Here is a 26,776-nt window from a genome sequence, read left to right on the forward strand (position 1 = left end):
TAAAAATGTGTTAAATTTCCCAGTAATTACTTTTTGGTTTTAGCCAGTCTGTAAAATGGAATATTCTAGTAGCCTTTGATTTATCGACAATAGTGGGAAAAAAATCACACAATACGAGTACTTACTTTTTTTTAATAGGCTCTAATAGAGAGCTACATAATGTGTCTAAACTCCGTCTAGCCCTGATAAACCTGCTAATCCTGCCGTGGTGCCCCTGGTGTTGCAGGTGTCTATGGGCGGTGTTGATCTCTTACCATCAGGAGACCCACTTGCTCGTTTGCCATCCAGTCGAATAAAAAAACATATTTTTTATCCCCTGACCTAAGCAAACCAACAAACAAATATTACACGTTATACAAAGTGTCATGAAATTATTCCAGAGCCACAACTAGCTGGTGCCTGCGACTCCGTCCGCGTAAATTTCGTTTATCGCTATCCCCCAGGAACATTGCAATTTTACAGAATAAAAACTGTCCTATGTTCTTCCCCGAGCCTCAAATCATCCGTATACCAAATTTTATCTAAATTCGTTTTCCGGTTTAGACGGGAAAAGATTACAAACAAACAGACTTACAAACTTTCGTATTCATAACATTAGTGGGATATTTCAGAAGACGGTTCATTTGACTGGACACTCCTATAAAGGTTCTGTAGATTTTTTTATTCACATTGCAGTCACGTTGTTTACTTTTAACATCGATCAATGTATGAAATCATTTGGTAACGTCACTGAAAAAAAAACCGAAGCAAGTACTGAAATATTTCTGAGTTAATTTAAAAAATATAAAAACAAAATTGGTAAGTACTTTTCTCTGTTCTAGATCGTGGTTGTCTAGACGGTAATCAATAAAATAATTACATCCGACGTGGAATTATTTATTTTTTTTAATTTATTTTTAACTAGTGCAACAAACAGTTTCAATAAATCTTGGCACATTACCATTTTCTATTTCCAATGTACTTTTAGTACCGTGAAAAATACTGATACGAAAATATATTCAAGATTTTTTTTATTCTTCATTCGTCCTAATAATTTCAAGTAAAATACATCTTAAACCCGCGACATGGTGAGTCAAATAAATCACAACACCATTGTCTCGAAAAAACAGTTAATAAAATAGCAAATAACGCTCATAATAAAGATCATTCAACCTAATCTGTTTTATTTCGAGCAGCTTGATTCTGTTATTTCTGGCGGGAACGTGTAGGTAAACTAAATGATCGCGAGTGGTATCACATTTTTTGGATTACAGAGAAAATATAATTAAATTTTAATAGTGTTATTGGGAGCAACGTCTCTGTCTTGGCAATACACAATGCGAATTGAAAATCTACTCTGTACAGGCTATAGATACTGTGATCTGACTCCGTAATAACTCGATGCCCACCGAGTTGTCACAACTTCGTTTACTTATTTGCATACATACACTTAAATAAATAAATATGGCCGGGGGGTCCTATCCCAAATCGGCATATTCAGTCACGAGCGCAAATGTCGTCGTGATGTTACTTCAATCATCTGTAAACACCTAAAAGATGTCAAGGCCTATTAAGTATTAATTTATTTACTTACTAGCTTTTGCCCAGGCTTCGCCCGCGTAGAATGCGGTTACCGCGCGCTGTTCCCTCGGGAACTGTGCATTTTTTTTCGGGATAAAAAGTAGCTTATGTTACTCTCGGGCCCATAAACTAACTATATACCAAAAATCACGTCGATCCGTCACTCCGTTTCGACGTGAAAGACGCACAAACATACAAACACACTTTCGTATTTTATAACATTAGTATGGATTTGCATACACACTCTTACATCAATCATTACAGGTAGGTATATAATCTTCCTTAATATTTATTCTTTTTGTAAGTAAATTACGAATAATGTGACGCCCTTGTGGATTCACCCAGAGCACAGAGGAACAAATCTGTTACATCGATATTATTGTCTAACTCTTTGTTATTTCACTGATATTAGGTAAAAATGTACATGAACATATTGCGTAGTTTACTCTTTAATTTTCCTGAAGGAAGGTTTCCATGATCAATGAAAAAAAAATGTGATATTTTTTGTGCGGTCAGTCATACAGTGATACTGTTTTCGAATATTGAAAATGGGCTTTACAAGGGACAATTTAATCCCCTATTAAATTTACGAGTATTTTTGTAACACGGTGAATACATACCTAAACAAACAACAATAGTAGATTGATAAACGAAGGTTGTAATTGATCATTTGCACTCGATTTGAACACACAATGCAGGTGGTAGGACCTTGTGCAAGGTCCGCCCGGATTGCTACCACCATCTTGCTCGCTAATCCTGCCGTGAAGCAGCAGTGCTTGCACTGTTGTGTTTCGGCGTGGAGAGTAAGACAGCCGGTGAAATAACTGGCACTTGAGGTAAGTATTCCATCTTAGGCCTCTAGGTTGGCAACGCATCTGCAATACCCTGGTGTTGCAGTTGTCTATGGGCGGTGGTGATCTCTTACCATCAGGAGACCCACTTGCTCGTTTGCCATCCAGTCGAATAAAAAAAAAATTGTACTTTTCATCACAAATGCGAGGAAATAAAGAAAAACCGTTATGAATGTATACACAATTTGTAACAGAGCTGTAGAAAATGTGTCGCGCCAAACTGTCTTTTTTTTTTAATGGCCTCGCGCTCTTTGGCTTTGACACATTCAGCCAGCACTGGCCAGCAGCATTATGCCAGCATGGAGGTTTGGAGGTAAGTATTACGCATTACAATCTCCTTGTTTACCAATTCGTACAAAGGAGCACCACTCGATTTTTAAATTTACTTACATCACAAAAAATGAAAATTTACAACATGGATTTCAAGTTAAATGCAACCTACTTTCAGAGATTAAGTGATGAGCATTTTAATCTTTACCCAATAAAAATTAATGCCCTTCCCAATAGCTTCCATGCCTAAAATTAAACGCTTTTAACACATTCCATTCAAAACTAAACGACGCACGTAAGACCGACTAACAGTTCTGATTCTTTAATCCTTGTAATACAGTGAATCCCGGTCTTTACCCAATGAAATGATTTCGACACGGTTGTTAGCAGGTCGATAAATCTTCGTCTGTGGCACCATTTTTCTGCATCTGAGTTTAACTGATTTTTGTTAAGGCCGCGGTCTGTTGTAAGCGGACCAATTTAACTAATTTAAGTTGTTATTTTATTATGTAAGGTTAGCTGTTGTAATTATTTATTATGTGTGTATCGTTTATGTGTGTATCGATAAAGCCGTGGTGGCCTAGTGGTTTGACCTATCGCTCTCATCAACAGAGGGTCGTGGGTTCAAACCCCGGCTCGCACCTCTGAGTTTTTCCGAAAATCATGTGCGGAATTACATTTGAAATTACCAGAGCTTCGCGGTGAAGGAAAACATCGTGAGGAAACCTGCATTATCCTGCGAAGCAATCAATGTGGTGCTGTGAAGTTCCCAATCCGCACTGGGCCCGCGTGGGAACTAGGCCCAAGCCTCTTGTTCCGAGAGGAGGCCTTGTGCCCAGCAGGTGGGACGTATATAGGCTGGATGGTGTGTATCTATATTTTAAAGCAAACAAATCTAAACCTCATCAACAACATTACATAAAAAGATGCAAGTCTTCTAACGTAGTGCTCATACTGCAAAGAAGTTTTGAGATACAATGTTAAAACAAGTAGGTTATTTTAGTCAGTACCGGGGAGTGTCCATGCAGTTTCTAGGAGTTGGCAACACTGTAAGGAAGGCCTATATCCAACAGTGGACGCCCTACGGCTCAATGATGATGATAGCCGTGCAATGGCCAAGTTATTTACGTGTACCTGTTCCCCGCTCTATCGCTCGACCCAAAACCCCTTACCCTTAAAGAACAACACCACGACGGACCATACCCGTAGAGATTTACGGACCCGGATCTATTTTCATTAAATAAATTTAATTTTAATTTGGAGCGCGATTTCGTATAGACTTAATCTGTGTTCCCGCGAATGATTTTTTTGTGCTCAAGCACGTAGTTTACGTGTTATTTATGTGACTTCACCCTAAAAATGATCGCGCGCTGTCCCCTCGGGAACTGTGAATTTTTCCGGGATAAAAGTAGCCTATGTCACTCTAGGGCCCATAAACTATCTTTATGACAAAAATCACGTCGATCCGTGGCTCCGTTTCGACGTGAAAGACGGACAAACATACACACAAACACACACACTTTCGCATTTATAATATTATATTTACACATCGCGAACATACACTTGCAAAGAAATTGAAAGGTGTGTGAAGTTTCCAATTCACACTGGGCTTGCGCGGGAGTTACAGCACAAACACTCTCATTTTGTGAGGAGGCCTTCAGCCCGCAGTGGTTATAGGCCGATATGATGAGTGATGACCATTGAGTTGTGTGGGCTTGTCAAAGTCAAAATAGCTTGATTTAAATACATAATGTCACAATTAGTTAGTTTTTATTTTATTTCTCTTTTATTGTTTTTATTTTTTTCATTTATTTTATTGATTTTTTGTTTTATTTGGGTAGTTTAGTTATATATTTATTTGAGTACTGTACTGTTTTATTTCATTTGATTTAGTATTGTTTTTGTTTTTTTTTTAATTGAAATTTGGCATGTGATGTACTTTATTTGAATATATATGTTATAAGAAGTACATATAAATGTCAAAAAACCTATACCACCAATTTATAAAAACCTCTGTTAAGAAGAATCCAGTACTTTTGAAATTTAATAGGGTACGAGTATATGTTTTTCAAAACAGATCCACAATGTCATTCGACTGATATGAATCACCCTGTATTATAACGAATACAAAGTATGTTTGAGATCGAGTGAAATGTCAACGGCCGCAGTAAGGAAGCTGTAAATCATGGCCAGTGATGCGCGAGCGCCACCACGCCTGATTTCAGATATACATTATATACATTTGTATAGTTATAGGTATGTATAGTTAATTGTGTATATTATATACATAAATCTGCATTAATTGTATAAGACGCGCGCTCGATCTGAATCCGCTTTACAGTACCTGCTTTAAGCATTTATTTTGATCCAACCTTATAGGTACATAGCGTATTTTCGATAGAACAACGTCATATAAGTAATCTCATTTTTACTCTCTATTTTCGATGTTTAGGCAATTATGCCCTTGCAGCCTTGTAATACCAAAGGTAAAATGTAGTGAAAATATTCATTATGCCGGAAGACGTCCACTGCTGAACAAAGGCCTCTCCCTTAGAAAGCCACAATGAATGAAAACTCGCCACTTACATCCATCGGTTTCCCGCAACTCTGACGATGTCGTCAGTCCACCTGGCGGGAAGCCGCTTCGTCTTCCGGTTCGTGGTCGCCACTCGAGGACTTTTTTCTCCCAACGGTTATCTGTTTTTCAGCGATGCGCGAGTGAAAATATTACCGTTGATCCGTCGCTCCGTTTCGACGTGAACGACGGACAAACATACAAACAACACACCTTTCACATTTATAATATTAGTATGGATAGGAGTAATAGGATTACGACGTCTCATAATTAAATTTCTGAGGCCATAATGTCTAACGCGCGGACGCTTGCCATCGCATTCATTATTTGTTTCATGGTGTAAGATGGTGACAGAAAGAGATGGTGAGAGCGATGGCAAGAGCCCGCGCGTAAGAATAGGGCCTCTGATGCAGGGCCCCAAAATGATCCAAACACTCTCTTATTACCTTGGCAATAGAGTCGTGTGTAAATCATTTGAGCCCCGTCCCTGCTCATCTACTTCTGCTACTGACTGTTACCAGAATCAACGCCGTAATATAACATATAGAGCATTGTACTAACATTTAGTTTTAGATAGGGCTCATAACTAAATCTGTTTAAACTTCAAACATCTGTACTCCTGTGATATCATCATCATCCCAGGCCTATATACGTTCCCACTGCTGGGCACAGGCCTTCCTCTCAAACAAGAGGCTAGGGCCATATTACCACGCGGGCCTAGAGCGCGATTGGGAACTTCACACCACCATTGAATTGCTTCGCAGGTTTGTGCAGGTTCCTTCACGATGTCTTTCCTTCACGCATAGCTCGTGGTAAATTTCAAATGTAATTCCGCACATGAATTTCGAAAAACTCAATGCGAGCCGGGGTTTGAACCCACGACCCTCTGCTTGAGAGGCGATAGGTCAAACCACTAGGCCACCACGGCATACACGGCCTGTAATATATCTTATAGTTATTATTCTGTCATCTGGTCACTTCACAGACGGATTGAATAATAGTTTTTATCTAAAATGAAAATTGTGCCAACATCATTGCGATACGAGTACCTACTGGTATTAGTAAAGTCACAACGCACATATGAATTTTGCATTTATTAAAGCCACTTTCTGTTTTTGATTGAATAGTTTCTCCATTTCTTCCCTTCATTATTGCCATCATATCAGCAGTAGCACGTCCACTCTGTAGGCCTCCCGAAAACCTCCAGTTGCGTTGGTTGGAAGCGGTTTGCATTTGCGTGAACCCGAAGCTTTAACCAGGTCATCCGTTCATCTTGTTGGTGGACGTCCTACGCTGCGCTTGCCGATCCACGGATCGCGGGATCTCTTCCCGTGTGTCATAAAAGATGAGTAAAGGACCTGGCGTCAGATTGGGCAGCAGCGCTTTCTACCGCCAAACATGAACTCCAAACTCCAGATCGAAAAATACAAACTGAGACGTGGATGCACAGAAAAACTAGAAAAAAGAGACCAGCACTGGGAATCGAACCCAGGTCCTCAGCAATTCGTGCTGCGTGCTATAACCCCTACACCACTGCTGGACAGGGATACAAAAAGACTAAAAAAAAAACAATCATAATCCAAACTCCAGTACTGCTGTGTAGAAGGCTAAGGGAAAACACCACACTATCCTAAGAAAGTGGCCGTGAAGGTTCACTACCACTGATCCTCAACCGACACCAGTCTGTCAAGAATGTAGCGACTTCGGCCGCTTGTAGACGTCCGTTGTTTTCATCGGACATCGGACCGTTTTTTTTGCCGGACTTGCGGTGTTGTATGGCTTGATGAAAATGAATGAATGAGTGTACATGCACCGGACACTTGTCCGGCGACTTATTTTAGCCGGATGCATCTCCGCCTCCCCTCGGCACGACGGACACCGGTCCGGCGTAAGAAACGCGGTTATCCATACCAGTGTACCTATTGGTGTATGCGTAGACGGTACCGGACGTATCGCCCTCTTTCTGTTAATTCACCCCCGTCTACTTGCTGACCTCCATCCGGTAAAATTCAGGCAAAAAAGCGGCCTAGAAGAAGAATGCAATAATCGGGAATCGGTAATTATTTCTTAAATTAAATATAATCCACTTGATCATAAATCTATTTATTGATTTAGATACCACTCAAGCCTTGATGAATCTCTATGATGCCCAAACATGTTGAAGTTTAAATTGGATTCGATCGCATAAATAAAGTATTTTCGTTATAATAAAGATGCACTACTTCAGTGCTGCCGACGTGTTTATGAATAATTGTATTGAATAAGTAAAGAAAAAATCTTAGCTATGGTTTTAACCCCTCTATATCGATTACTAGTCTGTTGCCTGCAACTCCGACCGCGTAGAATTCGTTTATCGCGGGAACTATGCAATTTTTCGGGATCAAAACTATCCTATGTCTTTCCCAGGATCTTAAACTATTTGTATACCAAGTTTCGTCTAAATCGATTCAGTGATTTAGATACGATAAGGACCCAAACAAACAGACTTACAAACATTCGCCTGTAAGATATTAGTGAGATTAATGCGAGTGTAATTTCGCACATGCATTTCGAAAAATCAAAGATGCGAGCCTGGGTTTAAACCCACGATTCTCTACTTGAGAGACCATAGGTCTAACCCCTAGGCCACCACGACTCTCCAGAATGCCTTACTAAAATGATACTGCACCCCAGTGTGCGGCGCGTCGGCGCGGGCGCAGACAGCTGGCGCGGCGCCCGCGTCGCCAAGATCTATAGCTACAGATGCCGTAACCCGACACGGCCGCTTAGCGCCGTTTTGTGAGAGCTCATTGTTATGATTGATCATTAGCTGATGCTTTGAACTAAGTACCTATGTATATATCATCATCACCATCATCAGCCGGAAGACGTCTACTGCTGATCAAAGGCGTCCCACTTAGATCGCCACAATGAACGACAACAACTCACCACTTGCATAGAACGCTTACTCCCAACTCTCACTATGTGGTCAGTCCATCTAGATAGAGGAAAGCCTGCCAACGTTTTGTCTTCCACGATCCTCTGTAGCAGAGGAAGCGTGGATTCAAATCTGGCCTCGCATCTCTGAGGTTTTCGAAATTCATGTGCGAACATTTAAATTTTACCACGAGCTCTCTCTCTCTCTCTCTCTTTCTCTCTAGTTCCAAATCCGCACTGGACCCGCGTGGTGGAATTACGACTCAAGCCCTCTGATTCTGCGGGGAGGCCTGTGCCCAACAGTGGGAGGTACATAGGCCGGGATAGTGGTTATCTATATTTATTTCATTTGCTAGTAAATATTGTTTTTATTGAATAGTCTCCTCTTCAGATCGTAAATCTATTTATTGATCTCGAAAATCCTACTCAAGCCCTGCTGAATCAATACTAATATTTATCTTACCGCGATGCTGCGATGTGTTGACGTTTCGATCGGATTCGATCGCCTAATATATTGGCGTAATATCGACCGTTGACAACTCATGGATCGTCTTTCAAATATATAATATAGATATTTTTTTTACTAACCTAAAGCGTTAGGGTTAGGTAGACACTTGATTCTAAAAAAATTGGAACCGACTTCAAAAACCTTGAAAATAATTTTCTACTAGTTTGAAGTCGGTGCCTCAGCACGAGCCAGTACTTCTTATTATTTACAGACTGTCACAGACAACAACAGCGGGTTTGATGTTGAAACAAACCAAATTAATCGCAGTTTTTTTTTCAGAGCTACAACACATAAATAGAAGACAAATTGATGAAGACCGAATTTTAAATAAAACGAAAAAAAATATTGGTGATATAATTTTGAAAACTTTCCAGGAGCAACACCGAAGTTTTTGTCAACTTGAAAACGTTTAACTTCCTGCTACTGCTGAATTGTTTTCGCCTGATGACATCACCGAAGAAAAAACTGGCGAAAATGTAGAATGTGCAATGATTAAAAGACAATTTTGGAGTTTAGCTCAATTCCGTGTCAGAATGAAAATTTTATCCTTGTAGAAAACAAAAAGAAACCGATGAAGTTCTAGATGATATAGTTATGCAGAGAGAAGAAATTATTCGTAATTTTTTCTTCGACGATGACATTTATGCAAAAATAATTCAGTAGGTATAGGTAGTAGCGAGAAGTTGAAGGTTTTCAAGTTGACAAAAACTTCGGTGTGACTCCGGAAAGTTTCCAAAATATATCAGGGTAATTATTTGAGGTGTAAGATAAATGTTACAGAAATATAAACACACATTTTGATGTGGTCTGTTTTATTTTTAACATAAGGATATGTACCGATAAGATGCTTTATATTATAAGAGATCGATAAAGTTTATTTTGGTTAAAAAAAGCAAAAATCCAATTTTAACGGTAACGAAAATGAGCACCGAGACCACGAAAAAGAACATTTTTTATTTTAAAATCTTATAATTGTACTATTTGAATGAAAATCCGATCATAATGAGAAAAAGAATAAGCATTATTTAATTAATCAGGTATCAACAGAAATAGACAATCGATATCTATATTAAAAAAAAAATTAAACTTGACCACGAAAATGACGACTACAAATTGTCATTTTTGTAACCTTTTAAATACTATCTAGAAATTATTTAATTAAAGTAAGATTAATAACTTCAACTCACAAACCAAAACAGCTTTCAATACCTTCCCCCGTGTAGGTCTACGGTAGACCAGAACGAAATTATGTTACAACGAAACAACACAACAAATGCTCCTCTAAATGACGAAGTTTTTTTTTAATATTTAGATATATACATTTCACACGTACATTCAGGGCAAAATAATTCTTGAACCTCTCGCCAGTTAACAAAATTGGCGTCGCACTGGTCATAATTCCTATAACCACACCTGGAGCAAATGTTGTTGACGGTCAACCATTCTTCATTTAAATCAATTAAATCAATAACGGCATAAACGGTTACACTGTAAAAAGCAGAAAATTCTATAAAAAGTGTTCTGTATTTTTTCTACTTGTAGGGAAAATCATCTTTTTCGTGTCTTTAATCAGTTTCGTGGCCCATAGGACCACGAAAATGATGACAACGAAATTGAAAAGTTCTTACTTTCGCGGCTCTGCAGTAAATATCCTATAGGTTTGAAGCAAATGAAATCAATATTGAATAACTTAACTGCAAATGACACAGCACCAGTAAAACATTATATTTATTACCCAATACTCACCAAGTCGCAACCGTAACGAAAATGACGCTCGATCTTTGACGCAAATCTAACTTGAACCTTTATTACATTAATTATAGATAAATAATTATGGCTTGCGATAAACATTATACGTCATATTTACGCAGTCTTATTTTCAAAGTTGCTTATAGTTAAAAAAGGATTTACAGGAGGTTTGACCTCTTTTTTGTTTAAAATATTACTTAATAAGTGTGGCTACGAAAATGACGGTGTATTTTGGAACAACGGGAAATGTAGAAAAAAATAGTCTTATCAATGTCCTAATTTTTTATATTTGCATGAATGGTATATCATATTATGAACATTCAATCCATGTTTTAAACAGCAAGTTTTTCTATACCTTGTATTTTTACAATACTACAAAGTAGTCAGGGATAATCCGAACCTGACCACGTAACTGACTTTTGTGCAGAAAATTTAAGTTATTGTGGAAAAAAAAGATAAAATAGAAGAAAATGTATTTACCACAAGTTCAGTGATAATATCTTAAGCAACTTAAAAACATAAACGATATATTTCTTATTTTATAACTGAAAATTTGAGTCTGAACACAATTGAACCTCTCGAAATAATAACCCATCACCAACATTTTATTTTTTCGTTTCATTTGTACAATGATGGCTACTGCTTTTTAATGCATCTGAGTTTTATTTAAAATTCAGTCTTCATCAATTTGTCTTCTATTTATGTGTTGTAGCTCTGACAAAAATCTGCGCTGCGATTAACTTGGTTTGCTTAAACATCAAGCCCGCTATTGTTGTCGGTAACAGTCTGTAAATATTCAGTCAAAGTCAAAATATCTTTATTCAATTTAGGCTATAACAAGCACTTATGAATGTCAAAAAAATATTTCACCACATTAAGAAATAATGAACGTTGGCTTTAAAGAAATGTAGTTAATCTTTATTTTCTTAACTTACACTATCCAATATTTGGTCCCTATTACCAATTAATATATTATTACGATTTTCGCGACGACTAGAAAACAATAACGACTTATATAATAAAAGGCGAATAGAGGGACAAGGAGTGTAGTTACAAATATTGCAAGAGTAAGCACGGACCCTATAAAAGTGAATAAAGACAAGTATCTTTGTATCAATCAAAAAATTAAATTAAAAAAAACCCTGAAGAATTTCATGACTTTTTTACAACGTTACCTCATGAGAAAGGAGGTGTTGCTACTGCGGGTGATACAGACGATGAGAAAGAATAAGGAAAGATCCCCAATGAGTACTGAAGAAATGATAATGTGCAATTTTATTTTTATATTAAGAGCGTAGAGAATATTTTGAGTTTCAGAAGTTAAATATTTATTTTGCTTCCTTAAATGGGACTTGTTTTATTTTAGAGAATCACTGTGGCTACGTACCTACGCTTTATGATTTAAAAAATCTTAGAAAATAAAAATAAAATATTTTTCTTATTTGCCACTTCTTTCTGTATTACAAGAAAAATACTAAAATTAAAAAAATGTTGAAACGCAAATATTTTAACAACTACAATTTGGTCCTAATGGTAGTTGTGGCCTCGAATTTTTCGACGATAAAAGGCACAATGTAGCTTATGGCCCTTTAAAACTCATTTAGTCCGACGAAAAAGGATTTAAAGGACAAAATCTATCTATAATGTATCATTAAGAACATAAATTTTGTTTTAACAGAACACTAGAACCCTAATACACATTATTTAATTGCAAAATTATCAATTCGCTACTTATATTTTGAAAGAAACACAAAAATGCTTCTCCTGAAAAGTGAGCATTTTGTAATTGTGGCTCTTATCGTAGGATACGACGATCTGAGGGTTGATTCGATATTCGATTTTATGTTAGTAAGATTTATTTGTATACGTACTAATTAACAGTGTGAAGATTAAACAAGACACGAGACATGACGCGAACGCCTACAATGAACCTTAATGTTAAATAAATGAATACTTCGTGTGTTCGAAGTTTTTGATACGCATTTTTAACCTCAGATTTGAAATAAGAACCTTCTGCCTTTCGGCTGTTTTAGAATTTTAAGTTGGAACTTTTAAGAAAAAACGTTTTTTTCGATGTAATTCTATTCTTCTTTAAATTCTATTTTTGTAAAGTCTAGGCACGAAATTATCAGGACGACGTCCGAAGGTTCTAAACCACTATCTGCGCTTCTATTCGCTGGCAAGGATTGGGTTTTCCAGCAAGATTCGGCACCATCACACAACGAAGTCAACACAAAAGTGGTTAAAAGATAATTTCCCGGATTTTTTAATAGGTACTGAGGAGTGGCCCTCATCGAGCCCAGGAACTAATGGTATATTGAGAGACATTCAAATCTCTAGGCCTAAAACGGGCTTTATATAGTCGATTGGAAACGAAGAGTCTTTGTAATAAACAAAAGGGTAGACATTTTTAGTAAAGGCTACTTTTAACTGCTACCACGCTCGGGACTTGTTATGTTACGTTGCCAACGAGTGATAGTTGCCTCGCCGTTTCGACCACGTTGCGGTGGCCGTGGTCGCTGGTGGACTGATGTGTAAGGTATCATGTCTGCTTAGCAGCCCAAATCCTTGGAACTACTCGCCCTTGATTACAAACTAGTACCGGCACTCGAGACATGATACCCTACACTTCGGTCTGCTCGTGGCCGAAGCCACTATGGTGTGGTTAGGGCGTCGAGGTGGTTGTTGCTCGTTGTTCGCGTGATGGGTCCCGTTTGTGGTAGCAGTTGAGGAGTGAAAATCACGAACGAAAGTTTAAAACATTATAATAATACTTTTACTTTATAAAGCAAATGTGTTATAGTAACCCTACACACACGTTTCAAAACGTATGAGCACACAAGGTATAATTTTTCAATTCACCGCTTTTGCAAGGAGTCTATTGATTTTTTTTTTATTGTGATGTGATTTTTGAGACTTATTACGTGACAACACAGCCGATTCTATAGTATTTTGTGTTTTATTCAACTTTTCTAAAATATTCGAATATTATTCGAATAATTCGAATACTTCCGAATTTACGATTCGAATATTCGAATAATGAAAACGGTCGAATATTGCAAGCCTCGGGACGTTCTTGTAAAGTTTTTGAATAAAATATCGTCTAATTAACCACACAATGAAGTGTGCCCCCGTCTTGCTAAAAATGTTCGCATCCAGATATGCCTATTCCTTTTCTTTCTTTTTTGCTTTTAATTCATGATAAATAAAAGCGGTACCTACAAGCCACCACTATATAAGAAAAATGTCGTCCATGGCGAGCGTAGTTCTTCAACGGAATTGCTCGTGTATGAAAGTATTGCCTAGTTTCTTGGAGTTGCTCCATATCGCTCAATATTGTAGTTGCTAAATATTTTGCCAAATTGACGCTTGTTGCCGTTGCCTTAAATTGCTTGATATTTTTTCATGTCGCAATCTACCATCATTGCTCATAATTGAGCAATTTTTGTTGCCCGTGTAAGCGCACCTTTATACTATGTTGATATCACGAAATTCGTCCTTAAAACAGTGACCTTCAATCCGGCCTTCCCACCCACGGCGGCCTTCGGGAGGACCTCGGCTCAAGGTTGACCTCCAAACTGGGACCTTTCAAGGGCGACCTTGCGGAAGGCTGAAGGCCTTCAAGGCAGCGCGAGACAAAGGTCGAGGTCAAGGTTATTACTTTATCCTTCCTACTCATATTAAATTGACTCTTTCTTAATCAAATACCATAAACGGGACTTATTCTTATCACGCTAAACATACGAGTAATATTTACCTCAACGTTTCGACCAGATTAGTGATCGTGGTCACGAGTACACTGAAGTTTAAAACATTAAGTATAGTGACTTGGTCTGCTTGCATGTCTGTGCGTTACCTCTTTGCGCTTAAACCGCTGAACCAATTGAGTAGAAAAAGATTGTTTAAATGATGATATTCACTTTGCATATTTATCTTGGTTTTAATTTGAAATTACAATCAAGCGAGGAAATGCTGCCAGAGTCTTCGGTACCTACCATTTATGTGGACGATTTTTCATTTGTACGGAATGATTTGTCCAGAGGACGTCTTCCGGCTGATATTTTTTACCACACAGTTGCATAATTTATCCCGCTGTACACATCTCTAGAGCACAAGTAGGTACTGAATACGCAATAACTGTAAAACCTTTGTTTACATTCACCCGAAAATACGAAGTGGCTTCGGTCCAAAATCCCAATTAATTTTATAATACGCATATTTATTGTGTAGCAACGCTACCGACATGAAAGAAGGTGACGTTTGACAAATATTGTCCGTTTACCACGACGGTAAGTGACCGAAAAGTATTGTTATTAGAGATAAGTAGCTTTTATCTCGAGTTTATCCGTGAACAAATAAAAATCGGCCAAGTGCGAGTCTAAAACGCGCACTGAGAGTTCCGTACAAATTTTTAGGTGTCTGTGAATATTCGGTATTAGCAAAGCCAATCTCCTGAGCATTGTGTCATTTTCGATGATTACTGATATAGACAGACTGACATAAAAAATCTCATTACTCATAGTAGAAATCCACGAATTAAATACATATATCCTATATAGCTATTAGCTCTTATATTTTAGCCTTTTACCAGTGGCTTCGATCTCGTGAACCGTATCTGGTAGTCCAATTGAAAATGTGGTTTGAATTATCGGTCGGTCGTGCATTAAGTAGGGGAGACTGAGGAGAGTTGTGACAGAGGAGAGTAGTGACAACGTTGATTTTGCGTTTGATAGCTCGCGACTTGAACTAAAAAACGCGCGCTATTTCGAGGTTGCCACCAGTTAATAAGTTTAAAAAAATCGACATTGTCACTACTCTCCTCTGTCATAACTCTCCTCGGTCGTTTATTATTTATTACAGGTCGAAAAATAAGGGGTCGTACTTTAACCGCACCCCTGCATTCACTTAAGTTTACAAACTATTCAAACTGAAACAGCTTTCCAATGATGCAACACCTAAACACCTATTCAATTCGTTGGCACCATCAAGTATCCAAGAAACATAAGCGATATTTTGTATGAATCATAGACAATATAACGTTCAATTTGTTTGTCTGGGAAGACGAATGGGGCGGGCCGCGGGCGTAATAGTCCGTATTACTCGAGTCAGTGCTGCGGCGGAAAGCATACGTCAAAACTTACTTTTCACTTTATGCCCGTATAGTTCATATTGAATGACTTTTCATGTAATAGAAAAATGCTCTAGCCCATTAAGTTAAATGTTCGTCCAAAGCAATGAGGTGCCAACAGCTACAACATTAGAGTTCGATATTTTTTCCATAGTGTCTAGTAAGGTTCTAGTAAGTTTCTATTAAGGTGTTGGGTTCCACAAATCACCAGCGTTACTGCACATAACGTGTGGCAACACATGCTGAATGGAGGTCCTTTTTGGTGTCCGTCGTCTCACCAAGTAACTTAGTTTTAGTGCTAGTTTTAGTCTTATTACTGTAAGGTGGAACATTAGATCAAGTTTTCATAGTATAATTCACTAGCATATTCGGTATTAATATTTTTTTTTGCAATTATGGTGTTTGATTTTCTTCTTCTTCTTTTCAACCTTTCACCACCCAATGCTGAGTGTAGGTCTCTTCTAATGCACGCCTGTGCATGAAGGTAAATGGCCAATAAAACGTCACGCAAGCCACTTGCGGATTGACCAGTCTACTTGTCTACTTGGTGTTTGATTTTACTTGCAATCAATGTGGAATACTAAAACTCACTTTAACATCGCCTTGTCTGTCAACCCTCGCTTACAAACGGGTGGATATAACGGGTTGAAATGACTCGTTTTGTGCACTTGTTGTTCTACTAAATTAAAAAAAAAGTCCAATTCAACCGCCAGATTTAATGGTTTGCACGAACAAAGCCGCGGATAAGTACTAGTGTTACATAAATAATAAAATACCTAATGTGGAGTTTCGACCCGCCACGATGTTTTCATGTTTATTATAAAGTTCAACTTACAGACTGGCTAAAACCAAAAAGTCTTTTCTGGGAAATTGCATACGTTTTTATAATAAAATTCCAAAAAATATTATAAATGAACGGATACAAAATTCAGATCTATTGTCAAGAAGACATTAATATCAAAGGCGTATTATAAAGTTAATGATTATATTATCATGGACAGGGATATTTGGAAATAATTCCGATCCGCATTAGCGATCCCTTCAAATAGCGAACCTACTGTGTTAAAAATAAAGTTGTGTTAAATACTTGTGATGTATACATATCATTTAATAATATTGTAAATCTGTTTTAAAAAATAAAATATATACCTCGTTGAGTTTCTTGCCGGATTCTTCTCAGCAGAGGTTTTTCCGAACCGGTGGTAGATTTTTTTTGACATTCATAAGTGCTTGTTATAGCCTAAATTGAATAAAGATATTTTGACTTTGACTTTTATAATAAATCGACCAAACGACAAAACGTACATTGCGAGTTTGACAGTGTCAAAATGCAATTTTTCAGCGAAAGCCAAATATCAAATGTCAAGATTTAATTTGACAGGTGCTGACGAGGATGAAGTGACATGGTATGTTTTTTTTTACCCGACAACTTTATATTTGCCTGCCAGCGGTGAGCTACGGTCTTTCTAACGGGCATTGACTGTATGAGATATATTTAGTTCTCGATTTTTTTGACTGAATCTTTTGTGTGGTTATTGCGATTTTTGTTTTAGTTTTTCTTTGATGCGCGTTGACAGCCGCCGCTGTTTTTAAATAGGTGTTAAATGATGTCGAAATAACAGAACTATCGATTTAGATTTAGGGAAATAAATTTCTTATGGCTTTTTTCATGGAATATAGTAAGTTAGAATTTTAGTTTATTTTTACTTAAGCTTTATTTTAACTTGTATTTTTTTTTCATCGAAAATACAAAGTGAAATTTAGACTCTCGCTCCGAGTCGTTCTTGATGCAAAGGCTATCTATCTATCGCCGTTCAACGCGGCAACGCGGTAAGCGTGTTGGGCACCTTTGCACCAGGAACGATTCGAGGCGATATAAAAATATTATTTAAGTTAGCTAGTAGATTTATTATTTAGTAGTATTTAGCTCTTAGGTATATGATTGTATTTTCTATAAGTTTATATTCTTAAATAAATTTTCCACCTTTAAGTGAAATATAGATTCATAGAAAAACCAGAAAAATAAGACCAACGCTGGGAATCGAACCCAGGTCCTCCAGGGCCAGGTCGTAAAAGTAACAAATTTTTTGGAATTGAAATAAAAAATACAAAAATATCCCAAAAATCAATCTTAATTTTTTTTTATTTAGGTTTAACTAACAAGTCTGTTTTATTAAGCTAGTAGCTTGGATTATTATTGGCAACAAAAAGAGTTGCACTCCCTTTATGATTCCTTTGTTTAAACCATTAAATTGTCAAAATTTTAAAAAGTTCATGATTCAGGCCTCGTCGGTACCTTATAATGTAAAGTCCAAAAAATTCTGCATAAAAAAATATACAAAAAAGATAGTATTGATTCATGGTCACTGTGGTGGTGGTGTAACTATCAGTTTAAAGGTTAAGCACGTTTTACAGCTAAACTCAAGTTTTGTGTCCTAATTAAGCCTGTTATTACCAAATTAATTCTCTTGTATAATTTAAACTGGTTCCCCGCGTTAGAGACGAAACCTAGTGTGGGTGGGAATCCCTGGGCCCCATTTCAAGAAAGCTACAAGTTACAATTTACAACCAGTAATCTCTTTTCAACGCATACTGTTAAACAAAGACTACCGCTTGTAAATTGTAGCTTGTATAGCTTCGTGAAATGGGGCACTGGTAGTTCTTGTCAAGTGCAAAGGAACACGAGTACAAAGAAAATTTTTTAGTTAATTCTAATCTGGATAGTTAATTCAAAGAAAGTTTTGACTAAATGAATTGCTTATCAACGCCCAGTCCAAAGATTTGAATCAATTAAATTAATCAATTAGTTAGATTATAATAATGAAAGATTAATCAATGTCTTTTTAGGGTTCCGTACCTCGAAAGGAAAAAACGGAACCCTTATAGGATCTCTTTGTTGTCCGTCCGTTCAGCCGTCTGTCAATACCCTTTTTCTCAGGAACCCGTGGAGGTATCAAGCTAAAATTTATATCAAATACTCAGGTCTACTGTCCTTTGGAGCTGTAAAAAAATCAAACTTCTAAGCCAACGCAATCAAAAGATACCGCCGTTTATGCCGCCAATTTCCGCAAATTTTCGAAACTCGCAAGGGAATCAAAACCTACAGGGTAGGTACTTCCCGTGAACTCAGAATCTTGAAATTTGGTACGAAGGAACGTCCACAGATAAAGGTAAAATTGCGAAAACCGTAAATTTTTAGTTACATCATATAATAAAAATATTTATACGGAATATTTATTCGGTGCGCGAGTCCGACTCGCACTTGGCCGGTTTTTTTTTTCCTTTTGTCATAATGTGTTGGCTGAGTAAACATTAGTACATTGATAACCAAGGGTGGAAAGTGACCCATTTCACCTGAGATATTTCTGGCGCTCGAACGAAGTGAGAGCGCCAATAGTTCGAGGGGAAATGGGTTATTTCACCCGAGTTAGACACTCTACTTTTCATTTCGACTGTGAGGAAAGTAAAATACTACAAGAAAAATGAGAATATTAATAAATGAAATTTACTGATATACAACCTCCAACCTTTTCACACTGGCCACTTAATTGCCACGGCCGACTATAAAAAAAATCGAGTTGGTCACGACACAACCAAGGAGCTTATATACAAAACTGGAGGTTGAACGCCGAACGAAGAAGTTTGACCTTTGTTACTTATTTATATATTCCATCTCTTTCTTAATCTAAGTAAAGAAAGAGATGGAATATATTCGTGACATAATAAACGTCAAATTTCTTGTTTCAAACGGATATATAAGCTCCTTGGTCACGACGTGTTCTAGATGGCCAGGCCGAAACGTGAAAAAAAGTGTCATTGACATATCTTCGACTCCGTGGCTAACCGTAAAAATTAAAAAAAAATACTTTCCACCCTAGAGATGAAAACGCAATTTTCCACCCGGCTATCTATCCATGAAAATTAAACTTTCCGAACAGGAGAGATGAAAAATATTATTCGTACTCTGTTTTATTCTACAAATTTTACAAAGAGTGTTAGTAGAGCTTTAGTATATTAAACAAGGAAAATGAATGAATTTTACGATACGATACAGAATTCAACGAGGACAAAGACGCAGGCTTGAGCTAGTTAGCAGTGATTCAACAGAACTAGCTTCATATTATCATGTTACCAGGTGTATTTGCAATCCCTACTAATATCCCTACTTCCCTACTATCCCTACTTCCCTACTATCCCTACTTCCCTACTAATATTATAAATGCGAAAGTAACTCTGTCTGTCTGTCTGTCTGTCTGTCTGTCTGTTACCCTTTCACGTCGAAACCACTGAACCGATTTTGATGAAATTTGGTATATAGGTAGTTTGAACCCCAAGGATCAACATAGGATATCTTTTATTCTGGTAGAGGGCGCCGCCGCGCGATAACCTAGATCCGCGCAGACGTAGTCGCGGGCATAAGCTAGGTAGTTCCTAATAAATATCTGGTTTAAAAGCCATTGTAGCAATACTCGTAGCTAATCACAAGACATACGGAAAAATATGGCCTCATTTTAACACAAAATTAAACCTGCTTACCAGAAAAAACTTTCTGGTGTTACATAGAATATGACTGCTCGAAATGCAAAAAAAAACAAAGGATGAAATTGAGTTAGAATCTCAAATTATCAAGTTGAACACACACCAAATTAGCTCCCGTTAAAGACCTCATAAATAGGTTAGCGGATTTTGTTTGATCTGTCATTTAATACGCATGGAACTAATCTACAAACAATTGACGTTACCATTGTGATTTTACGACGATAAGACCTAGACGATAAAAACCTTCGTAAGAAATAAAAACACTATCAACTTTTTGATTCACTTTGTAAGAGCTATCAACACAAATGCCAAAGGTATCGTAAAACGACAACCTTAATCGGCCATCAACCAATCGAGCATCAAGTTACACACGATCAAAAAATCGACAGGATCACATTTGCAAACTTCATTTAGAAAAGTTCCAAATTTAAAAACTTACCGCGCACTAAATCACAACACCACAGAGCACAGATATAACTTTTTTTCGGGACCCGGATACCAACTGATCCGCCAACGTCTACGCGTTCCTACTTGTAGTATAGGTTTAAAATATCATATCAGACGGTGGTACCAACACCCCGAACGTTGGCCCAATCTATTAATACATCGTCTTGCATCGTTATATGAAAATTCTGCGTTTACAGGCTTATGACAGGATTACTGTTTTATAGCCGGCTTTACTTGACTTTGGCTGTAAAAAAAGTAAATCGTAGCATGCCAGAGTTCAAATGGTTTTATTTTTTAAATCCTGATTTAAAGAAAAGAAACTAGGTATGGATCATTCTAGATTCTAGCAGAGCTCTGTGTAAAGGCAGCGTTGAGGAACATTTTTTTTAGATAAACTTAAAGTATTTTTTTTACTTATTTTTTTTATTTATTTTCGAAAGACGTTAGAATTAATAATAATTTTCGTAGACTACAGTGACAAAAAATATTGAAAATATTGATTTTGCAGGAGAGATGCATTATTGAAAATAGAACCGCGAATATCTAAGCGAAGCCAGCTGCCTTGGTAATAAGGTACGACTGTATCCATTATTTTTATAATCTTACACTAAGATCATCAATTCTGCAATTGATTGCCAAATTCAGTTATCTAAATAATGTATACTCATACGGCTACGAAATATGGATATGGTATTTCGGAAATACACTTTCGACGGGTTGATTTACAGCTTGGAAAGATCATAAACTTGTTTGACATTAATATTAAAAAAAAAATCTACACGTTCATGAATAAACATTGGGGACAGACAGATTAATAGACAGACGGGCAGCGAAAAGATTAAGGGTTCCAGTGTTTGACGATTGGAAGTAGGTACTCGTACAACATTAGCACGCTGAGGTAGCAATGGGCCGGCTATATAACCCGAAGAACCGCTAACCGTTGGGGTAGACGAGTTCTTGAGTGGAGACCACGGATCGGCAAACGTAGGACGTCCTTAGACTCGGTGGAGCGATTATCTTCGCAGGGCGGCTGGCAAGAGCTGGATGAGAGTGGCCGAGGATCGTGCTCAGTGGCGTGCCATGGGAGAGGCTATGTCCAGCAGTGGACGAACATAGGCTGATGATGATGATTACTCGTACAACCAGAATATTAAGATCGAGCACGAGACTTATCGGTTTCCATCGTACCTATTCCTGAAAAAAAAACTGATCTCTTGTTTTGAATTCCGACCCACATTAGTAAATTAGTTTATGGCAATAGATATCTATGTTCATTTATTATTTAACTAGCTGTTGCCCGCGACTGCGACCGCGTAGTATTCTTTTATCGCTATTCAGCGGGAACTATGAAATATTCCAGAACAAAATCTAACCTCTGTTCTTCCCCGGGACTAAAACTATCTGTATACCGAATTTCATCTAAATTGGTACAATGGTTTAGACGTGATGAGTAACAAAGATCCAAACATCTTCACAAACTTCCACATTTATAATATTATTAAAAATATTACGACCGGATGGCTAAGTGGTTAGAGAACCTGACTACGAAGCTTGAGGTCCCGGGTTCGAATCCCGGCCGGTGCAGATATTAGTATGAATAATACGAATGTTTGTTCTCGGGTCTTGGATGTTTAATATGTATTTAAGTATGTATTTATCTATATAAGTATGTTTATCCGTTGCCTAGTGTCCATAGTACAAGCTTTGCTTAGTTTGGGACTAGGTCAATTGGTGTCAAGTGTCCAATGATATTTATTTATTTATTTTATTTATTATAAATTATAATTATTATTATAATATTCTCTCAAAGGTCTATGGAGAGGGCTATGCTCGAGGTTTCTCTGCGGGATAGAATCAGAAATGATGATATTCGCAGTAGAACTAAGGTTACCGACATAGCCCGAAGAATTGCGAAACTGAAGTGGCAGTGGGCGGGGCACATTGCTCGCAGGACTGATGGCCGATGGGGTCAGAAGGTTCTCTAATGGCGCGGGATCGCGGTGGGTGCGAAAAGCACAAGACCGGTCTGAGTGGAGAGCCTTGGGGGAGGCCTATGTCCAGCAGTGGACGTCTTTCGGCTGAGATGATGATTATAATATTATAAGTAGGAAGTAGGATGGTCCTCGGGTAAGCTTTGATAATTCGTGGCTAGGTTATGATTTTTTTTAGGCACGGAGCTTTAAGCCAAACGCCTCAGGTGAGTGTAACTATAATCTAAACGAAGTAAATCCCGTAAATCACCGGCTCCCATTCCCCGGAATAAAACGAGTACCAGTTTATTTACTTTACATCTCGACGTGTTCACATAATATATTGGAGCCTTTGAACTGAGTTACGAGGGCGTTACCGATTTAACGGCTAGTTAGGATCCAATTATTTGCGATGTTTATGCACCCTGTTTACAACTGACCTTATGGTTTTTCAATTTATTTTATTTTTTTATTCTACGGGTGGGTCTCCTGATGGTAAGAGATCACCACAGCCCATAAACATCTGCAACACCAGGGGTATTGCAGATGCGTTGCCAACCTAGAGGCCTAAGATGGGATACCTCAAGTGCCAGTAATTTCACCGGCTGTCTTACTCTCCACGCCGAAACACAACAGTGCAAGCACTGCTGCTTCACGGCAGGATTAGCGAGCAAAATGGTGGTAGCAAACCGGTCGGACCTTGCACAAGGTCCTACCACCTGCAAATCACCAATTCAATCATCAATTATTTGTTTTTTATTAAGTAACATCTACATGTATAAAAACAGGCCAAGTGAAGGGTTCCGTACCATTGCCTATACAACATTAGCCATTAGCAAAAAAACGGCAAAAAAATCAAGTTTGTTGTATGGGAGCCCCCCTTAAATATTTATTTTAATTGAATTTAATTATTATTATTAATTATGGCAAATATGCGTTACGGGGCAATGTATGTCTGTGTTTTGAGACAGTTTTGTCTTTCGGAAACCTTTGTCCTCCCTTTTTTCCGAAAAAAACGAGACTACGCAACACTGTGGCATGCTCGATTTTTTTATGGTACGGTTTTAAGGTATTAAATATGATTTAAATGATTTTTTTTATGCCCGTAATAACAAACTAACCACTATGTACTTCAGGCAGGACTTGTCTACAGTGGCGCCAACTGGTGAGCGCAAAAGTGGTAGCCCTCATTGCGCACGCATTCTTGACTTGTTCGTAATTTATGCGGGGCATTTGAATTTACGATGAAGGAAAACATGTGAGCAAACTTGCATATGTACCTGCGAAGAAATTCAAGGTGTGTGTGAAGTCCAATCCGCATTGGGTACGCGTGGACACTACGGAGGTCTGTTTTGTAGACGTGTTTTATGGCTGTAAGCGCCAGGAAGCGCTTCAGTAAACGCAGTGGACTTTTTAATTTTTTAGCTACTTGTTTCACCATCAGAGACGTTAGTTAACCCGTTAACATTCGAGATGTATCACTAACAGTCAAGTGACTGACCCACCAGAACTTCATCATACCTAGTAAGTATCATAGTGATTTTCCTTTTCAGGCAAAAAAAAATCTGTGAAAAGGTTCCACGCTGGATCACAATGAGGGCTATCGTTTTTTGTCACAGTAGATGGCGCACTGTTGCGTGAGGGTTTTAAGTGTGGCTTTCAAAGTCTGTTTTTACGGGTGTGAAAACAAAGTTTAGATTAAAATCATATTTAATACACCTTAAAACCGTACCATAAAAATATCGAGCATGCCACAGTGTTGCATAGTCCCCGTTTTGTTCACAAAAAAGGGAGGACAAAGGTTTCCGAAAGACAAAACTGTCTCAAAACACAGACATTCATTGCCCCGGAATGCATATTTGCCATAATTAATTTCAGATATTGCAAAATATTCACAAAATTATTCTAATTTCAAATAAATCCGCGTAGCTCACCCAAAAACTATGAGATTTGACATTTCGGAGACCTCACGCTACACTAGCGCCTCTAGTGGCGAATTCATACGCGATAGCCCTCATTAATTTTGTTCGACAGTATTTGTAATAGTAAAAGCTGTTTGAACTACTACTTAGTAAGTCTGATTCGTGTATTCACAGTTAAGTACAGAGGATCTTAGAAAAAAAAGAAAATTACCTTCAGTATCATTATAATATTTATAATGCACTGAAATTAAATAAAAAATTCAAATCAAAGTTCTAGTTAACAGGAAGGTGGTGTGCCCTCATTTAATTTCTGCTCTTTGTTTTTGTACACGCCAAATCCAAATCTGCGAGTACGTTTGGTGTTGCCAGGCTAAAAATTGCTGTTTGGAATGTTGCGTGTTTTGTTAGTACTGAGAGTTTGAACTGTTTGTTTTGTTTCGAACACGAAACAATAGCTAAGTGATGGTGGCCAGTTGGAATCAAGGTCGGAAGAAAAATGGATTCGATTTTTAAAATCCATTAGTCTGTGGAATTGGTGTCAGAATTATTTGGACACGTTTTGACAGTTGAATCAAAAAAAATTTTGTAACAATATTTTATATGAATCAGCCGGCTCGGCAAGGTATATTTATTAAACGAATCATTCAATAAGCAAAAATATCTCTATTAAAGTTGAGGTTATGATAAGATAAATCAACAAATACCTACATAAATAAACTTTAAAAAACTTCCGAACGGAAAGTACACTCTCCCAAACAAAAATGAACTAATGATACAACATTGTAAGAGCTACATTAGAGAACATACCCCATAATTCATTCACGGTGTACGCGCAAGCGCATGCGAAAAGGTTGGCATGAAAATGCCATTAATAACTAACGGTACAAGTTTAAATACTTCGTACCTTATGACGCTATATTTGGTCTAGGTACTACTTTTAAAAAAGAAGCTCTAACTTTTTTGAGACTTCAGGTGTATTTTTATTTAGAATAATAGTTTTACTCGATGGAAACATAGGAAGTTCGTAATAAAAATACCCTTATTCTTAACGATAAATTTGTTAAAATGCCCTAAAATCAATTGTCCTTATTTCTCAGAATTTGTATTTGTAGAAAGGGTACAACATGTTAGTTAACATAGTTGTTAAGTTAATGAATAAAATACTCACATCTCGCACTTTAAAATTAAACTGGAACAATTCGAAATATTCACATTTCCTAAATAAACTTTAGATAAAACACAATCTGTCTGGATTTAAAAATGAGAAAATGATTCTATTTCCCCTTGAAGCAGTGATAAAATCAAACTTCTAAGTACCTACAGATAACCATTGGGCACAGAATAAATAATAATACATTGGGGGAGAAAAGTCCTAAGGGATCCTACAGATGGACTGCATTCCAACTGCAACGTAAAACTGCCAACTGCCGACGTCCATACATTTGTCATTTCAGTTCCATAGCAGTCAGCACAACTGCAAACTGGCTGCGATTGAATGTAAAGGCAGTCAGCAGTTGTGCGGTTACGTTGCGGTTGAAATGCAGTCAGTCTGTACATGCCCTAAGTGGCGATCATGAACCGTAAGACAAAGCGTTGGCAGGCCTCCCACTGGACTGACGACATCGTGAGAGTTGCAGGCAAACCGTTGCAAGTGGAGATTTTTTATTCAAATGGGGAGACCTTTGTCTTGCCGTTCGCTATCTTTAAGTTTTCCTTTCCTGTTTAGGTTAGCTTGAAAAGATCCCTTTTAGGGATAAGTTCGCCTTTGTACTCTTTTGTTTTGTGTTATTTTTGTATTATTTTTGTGTTTTATGTACAATAAAGTATTTACATACATTTGTTCAGCAGGATTATGATTTGACTCATATGACCTTATCATGTTTTCACTTTCGAACATCTATTTTCAAACGAAACTGCAGGGCTACTACGAAACTCGAAAACTCGAAGTTCGTGTCGTGCGGTCCTCTGACACTTATACTATTTAATACGAGAGCGAGAGGGACGTACGATACGAATTCGAGTTTCGGGTTTTAGTAGCCCTGCTGACCTAATAATGGCGGAAAATTGCTTGACACCACTCCTCTGCGTGAATGAAATAATTAGTTGGTACCTAAATATAAAATAATTGCGAACTGGCGACCCGCCAACTTACAATGTAGCCGTGTTCTCTGGACAAGTGGAAACAGTTAGTTCTCCATTTAACAGGATAAGTGTTCTTCGACTGGCCAGCGAAACTGCACGCATTGTTTACGAACTTTAATCTGGTATCATTTTAGAGATTTCAAAATTGTCTAGAATGACAATTCTAGCCCGGCTTACATAATTTTTGATACTTCTGCTG

General features: G+C 37.6%; 1 protein-coding gene across 3 annotated transcripts in view; it reads right to left on the minus strand.

Moving 5' to 3' along the window:
* The window catches only part of cher (filamin A protein cher), a 136,742-nt gene that overhangs the window by 75,943 nt on the left and 34,023 nt on the right, over positions 1–26,776 (minus strand). Inside the window, exon 1 of one of the 3 annotated variants that reach the window (XM_074102914.1) lies at positions 20,536–20,645. The exons of the other annotated variants lie outside the window; for them this stretch is intronic. The gene's annotated coding sequence lies outside the window, so the exon portion shown is untranslated. Of the gene's footprint in view, positions 1–20,535; positions 20,646–26,776 lie in introns of those variants that run through there. 3 annotated transcript variants of the gene reach the window in all.

This window comes from Choristoneura fumiferana, chromosome 19 (assembly GCF_025370935.1).
Source record: "Choristoneura fumiferana chromosome 19, NRCan_CFum_1, whole genome shotgun sequence".
Taxonomy (NCBI): Eukaryota; Metazoa; Arthropoda; class Insecta; order Lepidoptera; family Tortricidae; genus Choristoneura; species Choristoneura fumiferana.